Consider the following 10,737-nt stretch of genomic DNA (forward strand, 5'->3'; position numbering starts at 1 on the left):
AGTAGAGAGTACTGTGGGAGGAATGGTTGGTGTACATTTTTTTCCTTAAGCAAACATTCATGTCTCATCTTTCTTTAGATAATCCTGCATTTCCTCAGGTTTGAAATTAGTAATTGCTCTATAACCTCAGTTTCTGATGAATTCAAAAAATGTGGATTTGTAAATTGTCTACCAACTAACTTACTTGTTAAAAGGATGGGACTGGCATTCTAGTTTTCTATAGCCTAAACTTAAGTGACTATCAAAAGAGAAAACATTATAGTCCATCCAGATACTAGGAAACTAAATGCAAAACAAAATGAACCAGCCACCCTTCCCACAGCCCTCACTACTTAGCTTGGCTCAATAAGTCATTGCAATGGCTACCATACTCACAGTTATGGGGTTTATTAGGGAAATTAACAGGTTACAATTCAGGGTCAAAATGCTCAGGGCACAGCTCTTTGTTCAGAACAGCCTCTCCTCAGTCGTGCCCACAGGCAGGTCTCCCTCTGTCCCTCAGCATCTTGGCCTAGTCTTTGCCCTTCTCAGAGAAGTCCACAAAGCTCTTTCAAAGGTTCTTGATAAATGCTCACAAGGCACACCACTGTACCATAAGCCTCAGCCTGAAGGCATTCAGCTCTAGTTCCATGGGTCAGTAAACCTAGCTCCCCAAATTAAGCGCCTGGAAGCACTGCTTTCTGCAAGCAAGTTTACTGTCCAAAGTCACTCAGCTTTACTTGCTCTATGGGCTTGGAAGTCTACCACTTTGGCTCATGTTCTGCTATGGTTGTATCTCTACCACTCCTCTGGTATAAGTTTTCTTTCCCTGAGTCAAGGATATTCAGTGCACAGGGATCTTTAGGTCCAAGGAACATGCTCTACTCCAGGTTCATTCTTCTTAATAGTAGTGAGATTCCCGCTTCCTGCTTCTGAGATGGCTCATTTTATACTCATGTTAGAGATCCAAGTTTTACAATCACAGTTAACCCTGTAATAATCATTCACAGGAGTCTTGTTGTGGCGCTGCTGGTTAATGTGCTGGACTGATTGCAAAGTCCACAGGGTCAGAACCCAACTCGACGGCACTTAACAACAACAACCATTCACAACTGAATCATATCATTCTATTATTATCTTCTCCCACCTTCTCTTACCCAGACCCAGCAGGCAAAAATGTTTGGTGGGAGTTACAAAGACTATGAGTAGACAAGTCATATGAAATAATTCACTACACTGCACTAAACCACATAGAACATATTGAGACAGAGCTCAATACATTGGCAGAGCAAAAAGCCGTGCTATATAGCAGCTAAAATGAAATAGCCACATCATAAGTGGGGTATAATCCTATTTATGAAAAATATGAATGCTTGTGCGTGTGTGGGCGTGTGTCAACTAGTTTTCTATGCAGAAAAACATCTGTTAGAAATTACTCTGATATAGTAACCTTATGGACAATTCTGCTATATAAAGTTTGCAATAAAAATATATCATTGTTCTAATGTTGGGAAACAAAGTAAGCATAATGAGAATCTTGTATTTTCTTATTTTATGATTTTATCCACAAGAAACATTAAAGTAGATGCAGAAAACTGCACCCAGCTTAACTGAACACTGTAAGAACACATGAAACTAAGCACATGCTCCAGGAATCTACCGTGTGTCAGGAGCTTCACCCATCAACATTTGCTCTCCTTTGATTTCAGATAGTCTTCCCACCACCACTTCACAATAATTCACAAGCTGTAATCATCCTGATACACATTTCCATAAGCAAATTTCAAGGCTTTTTCAAGGTAAAGTATATTTTAGTAATTATGTACTCCTTAACCGTTTACCACGTATGTAACTAAGCTACCATTTTAATTAGAAGTTGATCTCTTTATGGCATTGATAGGATGTTTTTGTGCTAGTCTACATTTTGAATGTTAACCGCATTTTTCACATGAACCCTTGGATTTTATTGTATGATTTTGCAAACTATAGTAATGTTTAGGGACACATATGTTACATTACTGTATTTACTTCTGGAAACGGATGGAGTGAGGTAAGCCAGTCTTTCACTTTTCTTATATCACATTTTATATGAATAAACTAAAGAAGAAAAAAGAAATGGAGAAATCAGGAACAAAAAAAAAACAGAACTTCAGGACATAGCTACATAGTATAGCTTTGGTGGTGGTGGTGGTGGTTATGTGCCACGGAGTCAGTTCCGACTCATAGTGACCCCATACAGGGTTTCTGAGACTGTAAATATTAATGGGAGCAGATAGCCTCATCTTTCTCCCACAGGTTTCGAACTGCTGATATTGAAGTTAACAGCCCGATTCGTAACCACTACGCTACCAGAGCTCCTTAGGGACTTTCAATCACACAGACTATGCTGTGACTAGTGTCCCCAGAAGAGTTTCTTGTGTCAGTCCTGTGGTTTTGCAAAAATCCTCAAGAGTTGGCTAAAGACGAAATTGGGGAAACCCCTGCAATTTTGAGGAAAGGTGTGTGTAATCCTCCTTTTGGAAACTAACAGTCCCCATGATCACATTAAAAGATTTATGCTATTGTCTAGTTAATAAATGAATTTAACTCAGGGTTTCTAAAACACATATGACTGCGGTACTCTATTTGTGTGTGTGTGTAGCATCCATTCATGTCTCATGGGATGAAACACAGTGCTCAGTCAAAATCAACCCAGAAAAGAAAATTTGCCCTGTTGTCATTAAAGGAATGAATCAATGAGAGACTGGAATATAAGAAAAGTAAATTAGGGTGAGATTCAGGGAGAACAGGAAAGGACAAGAAATCTAATGGGAATGTTCTCAAACTGCAGGCTTGGAATCTTTGTCTATGTGTTTATTTTTCATAATCCACTATTTGGATCCAATGGCCAAAGGGTATCAAATAAAGGCAGTTTTCCTACATGTAAGTCAAGGTGGTACCCAATTACTAGGAGCAATTCTTTCCAAATTCATGAATGAAGGTCACCTTTAAACCTGGCCGATCAAAACAGCTATTTCTTTAACCTAAAAACTGCTGAGTCACTCTTTGTGCTCATTAAATCTGAATGATTTTTTTTGGACAAATTTCCTCTAGATGGTCAGGTTCAGACACATTCACAAATTGATGGTTCAAATTCTTACTTACCAGCCTTGATAAGAAAACTCCACAGGAATATTTTAAAGTGAAGCCTGTAGCCTGAGGAACATTGAACCCAATGCAGTGTGAAATATGACATATCATGGCTAGCCTTTATTCAAGGACAAAGGATATAACATTTTTCAAGGCAATTAGGTAAGTATGACCATACAGTGAGCTCAATAGACGCTCTGGCATCCCAAGACACTGAAGATCTGTTTTTACACCTATGCTTAAAATGGGAGAGAACCTTTCTTTTTATTTAAAGCCTTTGGGTATAGAGTTATAAGTTTCCTAATAGGGAAAGGGACTCTTGTATAAACTACTTCAACACAAGTAATTTCACAAACAAATCATTCCTAGAAAAAATATAATCAGCATATTCCTTAGAAGCAAGGTTGGTGAAACTGATTTGCTTACTTTAGCACATCATCAAAAAAGACCAGTTATTAGACAAGGATATCATGTTTGGTAGAGTCGAGGATCAGCGAAAACAAGAAAAATCCTCAATGAGATGGATTTTCACAATAGCCCCCAAATGGACTCAAACATACTAGCAATCATCGTAACGATGGCACAGAACCAGACATCATGCCACCATTGGTGGGAGTCAAATTGAAAACAGCTGACAGTAACAACTTCAGGCAAGCTGTAATGGTTATTTGGATAACACACCCTGTCATGAGGAAAATGCTAAACCCAAAAGTTGAAAGAAAAGGAAATTCCATTTTTAGAGAGCCAATGGGAAATAGTTTGTTAGCTATATTGAGTACAATCCTGGGGACACTTGGCTTAGGTTGTGGCACTTCAGAATGGAATGATCTAAATGTTATTTCCCAAGTACATTAAGAGCTGGCATTTACTGCAGATAGTTTTGCATGTGTGGCAGGTCTCACTTACCAGCAGGTACCAAAAGGGCATACAACAATTTTCTTTCTTTGCAAACCTTATACCCTACCCCAGGGCTTCACATTTAACAGGTGTGGAATAAATGTTTACTGAATAAATGATCAAACAAATGCTATGTAAGTGTACCATCATTTCCTTACAAAATGTACCTTATAATTCCAATGAAAAATTTGAGTCTTATTTTTATCATTTTCTTAATAAAACCAAAAGAGACTGTAGCAGGACAAAAGTTGAAAAGAAAGTCACATTAGATGATGCATTTGGGACTTTTTAAAAATTTTTAGCTTTTAAATTCAATACTCCATCATTTTTTATTGAATACACAAACAATACAGTGAGGACAATAGTCAACACAAATATTCTGATGCCTTCCAAACTTATATTCTAATTATGGTATTGACTAAAATTATTTAAAGTACCATGGACTGCAGAAAAAACAAACCAATCTGGACTGCAAGAAGCACAACCAGAATTCTCCTTAAAATAGAGGAAGGAGGAGACTGTCTTAGTTTTTGGATATGTTATCAGGAGGGATAAGTCCTGGAGAAGAACATCATGCTTCACAAACTGGAAGGGAAGAAAAAAAAGAGGACGACCCCCAGTGAGATGGATTTACACAGAGGCAGGAACAACGCGTTCAAACAAAACAATTGTGAGGATGGCACAAGACCAGGCAGTGTTTCATTATGTTGTGCATAGGGTCGCTGAGCCACAAACAACTTGATGGTACCTAACAATAATGCTGTTAGTGTTATTGTTAATTGTCATCAAGTCAGTTCTGGCTCATAGCGAGCCTGTATAGGGTTTTCTGAGGAGTGACTGGTGGGTTTGAATGACTGACATTGTAGTTAGCAGTCCAGTGCTTACCCTACCGTGCCACATCAGGACTCTAATAACAATAACACCATGTTATTTATTGTATCTATAGCCTTAGAAAATTCACTTTTATTTTTTAGTTTCAGTTCTTCATCTGTAGAACAGCTCCTAGCTTTGTGGATTAGAAGCAAAGAGGACTTAAACACTGATGATCAAAGACTGCACCTCAATGTAAAGAAAACAAAAATCCTCACAACTGGACTAATAAATCATATCATAATAAATGGAGAAAAGATTGAAGTTGTCAAAGACTTTATTTTGCTCAGATCCACAATCACCATTTAGGGAAACATTCAAGAAATTAAAGGTCAGATTGCATCAGGCAAATCGACTGCAAATGACCTCTTTACTGTGTTAAAGAGCAACAATAACAGTTTGTTGATATGGTTGCTATGAGTCAGAACCAATTCGGTGACATGTACCAACAGCACTGGAATGGTGTGATGTTGGATCAGTCCATGGGAAGAATTGAGCAAAGTGCCCGGCACCTGGTAAATTCTAAATGCTTCCCTGTTATAGACAATACATATCAAATTTTTGAGAGCGGTAGCTGCTCTCCCAAATGCTTTAAATAGTTAGATGTTTTGCAAATGACAATTAGACTCTTCCTCCAAGCAATTTTTAAATTTCCCAGAAAAGAAATAAAATGCTCAAAATAATAATTAATATTATGTTTAAGTGAACCAGGACATTGCTCTAAGTACTTTACAGACATTATTTTTAACCTTCACAGCAACCCTTATAAAATAAATGTCATTTCATTTTTAGCCTCACTTAACATATAAGGAAAATTAAAAGCAGAAAAACTCAATAATTTGCCAGAGGTCACACAACTAGTAAGTGCCAGAGACCCATCCTTGGCATTCTTGCTCCAGAAGCTATGCTCCTAATCACAATCTTTCCTACCTCTTCAGACACTTTTGTTATTACTCCAACTGATCTGACTCTTAAATGATTACACAATAAGAAATTTTCATTTTATTACTCAGAAAAAGAATTTTTAAAAGGCATGTTTCCAGGCATCAGCCAGATCATTAGAAAACACTCCATCTGTCTATGCTTTAATCCAGATCCAAAATAACAAAAAGAAATTCAGGGGAGTCCAGGGAACACTTAAAACATTCAATTGCCAAGAAATCTACATGGTGTAAGAAAGCCTCCAGCTAAAAATAATCATTGGATCTAATCTTCAATTACAAAGGAACAAATTAATTCCCTCCAGATTGCAGCAAAAACTTAAAAATTATCCTCTTAGTTTTCAATGTGTTCAACTAAAAACAAAACACAAACCTTCAAGAAAATACTTTCAAATGTCTTACTGTTGTGAAATATAGCTACATCACAAGGACAATGCCTCTTCCATCTAAATATTGCTAAACAAGCATTATTCTCTCTGTTAGCACTTCGCACTGCTACTGTGTCAGTGTAGCGGAGGGAGTCACAGACACCTCGTGTCCACGTCAAGAACCATGCAGAGCTGCATGGATGAGCTTCCTGGAATCGAACTGCCAAGCACCGGTCATTCTCAGGATTCTCACAGAGAAACTCTCAGGATGAGACTAGCCAGGAGAGCAATGTGGGGCGGTGAGAAGGCCAGTGGCATGGTGGTATACACTACAGGAAGAGCAGGTGGAGGTGAGGGTCAAACAGGAATAGAGTCCTTAGTCTAAGGTCCAAATGCAATGTCAAGAGATTCTATATAAAAATCAGGTTTAAAAGAGGTGGTGAACAAAATTAATGTCATTGAATTGTACATTTTTAAATGGTTAAAATAGAAAATTCCATTTTCTATTTTACCACAATTTAAATTTTTAAAATTCTGTTGGAGCATGTAGTCTGCAGCATTTCATTCATTCATAAGAATTTTATTTGTTATGTGCACTGTTTCAGATATGGAGTTAAAGATAGCTCAGTCCACTAGCTGATGGCAGCAAGGAAGACAGAAATTCGTGAAGACTCAGAAATCCCAAAGATGATAGAAAACTCAGTCGTCAAGAGAAATCTGTTTCCCCAGCAGTCTGGAGTGCAACACAAAACTGGCAGTTCCTAGGAAGAAGATGTTGTTGTTGTTGTTGTTGTTTTGTGTAACATCAAGTCGGTTCTGACTCACCCTGTATAGGGTTTCCAAGGAGTGGCTGGTGAATTTGAATCACCAACCTTGCGGTTTAAACCCACCTTGTGGTCCAGTGCTTATCCTACAGCACTACACCAGGACTCCTCACCACCATGGCACCCAGGACAGTGGCAGGGACAGTGACAGAGAAGAGCAGAATGATTCATCAATGGCCACCGAACATCTACGAAGGAGACAGTTTTGTGCATATTCAATCGTTACTCATTACAGCCTATGGTAGTTGTACTAACTTGTTCTTCCCCACTAGACTGAGACCCCTTGACAGATGACTGACACAGAGGCCGGCACATTATAGATGTACTTTTAAATCCTTAATGATAGACAAGGGGGGAGATGGGTAAATGTAAAAAAAAAAAGCTTACAAAATAAGGAATGAAAGAAACTGGTCACAGGAATAAGATGAGAACTCAGCTAATTGGGTAAAAATCAAAACAGAGCTAGCAGTTAAGTCTAACTTGACGTTGAGCCCAAGAACAGTTCTTAAAAATCTCAGATTTCTTACCTTTAACATGAAAATATATATATGAGGAGACTGAAAATACTGTGGCTTAGTTTGGGGACACTTTAGTCTTCAAAATGACATCTTTGCCGCTTAACACTAAAGAGATCTTTTGCAGCAAATGGTCTCATTGCAATATGTTGATTTGAATTCTTGAATGCTACTCCCATGGCAATTCATTGTAGATGCAAGTAAAAGTAACTCTTTGACAACTTCAATCTTTTCTCCATTGTTGTAATGTTGCTATTATTGTTCCAGTTGTAAAGAGTTGCGTTTTCTTTATGTTGAGGTGTAATCCATAATGAAGGCTATAGCTTAGCTCTTCATCAGTGAGTGCTTCCAGTATTCTTCACTGTCAGCAAGAGTATCACAAGTTAGTCTTTCTCCAATCCTAATGCCACATTCTTCTTCATACAGTACAGCTTCTCAAATAATTTGCTCAGTATACAGATTGAGTAAGTATGGTGAAAGAATACAACCCAGACACATATCTTTCCTGATTTAAAACCATGCAGAATCTCCTTATTCGGTTCAAATGTTGTCTCTTAGTCTATGGAGAGTTCTGCATGAGCACAATGAAGTATTCCAGAATTCCCAATGTTTGCAATGTTATCCATACTTCATATGGTCCACACAGTCTTTTGCATCGTTGATGATCACATGCTACTTCCTGAAATGGCTGAATGCCAACCAACTCTTTTTGGTACAGTGACTCCGTGTATTCCATTTTTTCATTTTTTTTTTTTTAAGTTTTCTGTGTCATTCTATATTTTGTCCACAGAATCCTTCAATACTTCAATTTGAGGCTTGATTTTATTCTTATTTTAGTTTGAGCAATACTGCGCATGCTCTTCCCTTTTCGTTTTCTAACTACAGGTCTTCGCCCATTTCATTATTCTACTTTACTTTGCCTTTTCAAATTGCCCTTTAAAATCTTCTGTTCAGCTCTTTTACTTCTTCATTTCTTCCTTTCTTTTTAGCTGTTTTGCACTCAAAAGCAAGTTTCAGAATTTCATCTGACATCAGGTTTAGTGTTTTCTTTCTTTTCTGGCTTTTTAATGACCTTCTGTTTTCTTCATGTATGATGGCTTTGATTTCATCTCACAACGCCTCTGGTCTTCATTGTTAAATGTGTCAAAGCTATTCTTGTAATGGTCTCTAAATTAAGGTGGCGTTTACTCAAGGAGTCCTGGTAGCGTGATAGATTACAAGCTGAGCTGCTAACTCCACGATCGGTTGTTATAATCTTCCAGTCACTCCATGGGAAAAAGATGAGGCTTTCTGCTCCTGTAAAGAGCCTCGGAAACCCTATACAGGGTTGCTATGAGTCAAAACTGACTCCATGGCATGTAACATGGAGTTAGTAAACAACAACAGATACTCAAGGTTATACTTAAACTCTTGTGTGTTTGCTTTAATTTTCTTCAACTTCAATTTGCACATGCATAATTGATGGTCTGTTCCACAGTTAGTCTCTGGCTTGTTCTGACTGATGATATGGAGTTTCTCCAACAACTTTTTTCCACAGATGTAGTTGATTCCTATGTATTTCATCTAGTGATGTCCACATGTATATAGTCACCGTTTTTGATGCTAAAAAAACCAACAGAACAATGGTATTTGAGATGAATACTTCATTAATCTTGCAAAATCCTATCATGTAATCGCTGGCATTCTTTCTATCACCAATACTATTATTTTCCAACTGCTGATGTTTCTTTGTTTCCAACTTTCACATTCCAGTCACCAGTAATTATCAATGCACCTTGGTTGTGTATTTGACCAATTTTAGATTGGAGAAGTTAGTAAAAAATCTTTAGTTTCCTTATCTTTGACATTAATGGCTGGTGTGTAAATTTGAATAGTAGTCATGTTAACTAATTTTCCATGTTGTTAAGCACTGTGGAGTCAGTTCTAACTCGTAGCAAGCTGATATAGGGTTTCTGAGGCTTTAAATCTTTATGCCAACAGAAAGCTTCATCTTTCTTCTTAAGAGTGGCTGATGGGCTCCAACTACCAACCTTGTGGTTAGCAGTCCCATGCGTATCCTATTGTCCTATCATTGATATGTTATACTTCAGGATAAATCTTGAAATGTTCTTTTTAATGATGAATTCAATGCCATTCTTCTTCAATTTATCATTCCCAGCATAATAGACTTTATAATTGCCTATTGCACATTAGCTCACTAATGCCCAGGATAACTATTTTTTTAAAACATTTTATTATGAATTGAGTGATGGTTTACAGAGCAGATAATCCATTTTACATTCAACAATTCATATACTTTATTTTATCTTACTGATTGCAGTACCTTCAATGTAACTTGTCCTGCTTCCTTCCTGTGTTTCTTGTTTAAATTCTTCTTTCTTTTCCATTCCTTCTGTATTTTGTCTTTGGGTAAACGCTGCCCTTTTGACCTTGAATTAGTATATGGTGGGTGTAACTCACTAGTGTTGCAGTCCCCACTCTATTCCTATCTATTACTTGGTTGAAAATTGAGCCAGAGGGGTGAATTCAGTTCCATACCTGAACAATGGTCGAGGGCCAGAGTCTTGGGTTCTACCAGTTTCTATGTGACCAGTAAACCTAGTCTGTTTTCTGATTTTGAGTTTTGTCCCACATTTTCCCCACTCTATCCAGACCTTCTAATGTGATTCCTTTCAGAGCAGTTAGGAGTGTTAGTTTGGCACCGTCTAGTTCCTGTGGTCTCATAGTTCAGGGTCATAAAGACTAATGATCACGTGGTCCACTGGTCCATTGGACTCATTGTTTCAAAGCATCTTCAGTTTTTCTCCCCCTTTGACATGGAGAAACCAATAGTTGTACCTTAGATGACTGCTCATGAGCTTTTGAGGTCCCAATGGCTACTCACCAAAATACGATGTAAACTATAGTAACTGTGGTCTATGTATGCCAGTTGACCATGGTGTCCCTCATGACTAGGGTCCTGAGCCCCCAGGCCCAGTGACTCATTCCCTCAAGATGTTTGGTAAGAAGTTTTTATAACTTTGCCCCCTATATGCTCCAGCACATTTACGAATATATTTCCAGCAAAGGTAAATACCCATGTACAAATATCCTCTGTAGAACCTTTATATATTAATGAACATAGTGCCACTCTTTCTCCAACACCTGCTCAGCCTGCATGCAGAAATGTGTCTATAACTGTCTTTACTGCTGTCTTTAACCCTCACATGTGACC

Source organism: Chrysochloris asiatica, unplaced genomic scaffold (genome assembly GCF_000296735.1).
Source record: "Chrysochloris asiatica unplaced genomic scaffold, ChrAsi1.0 scaffold00249, whole genome shotgun sequence".
In the NCBI taxonomy this organism is placed as follows: Eukaryota; Metazoa; Chordata; class Mammalia; order Afrosoricida; family Chrysochloridae; genus Chrysochloris; species Chrysochloris asiatica.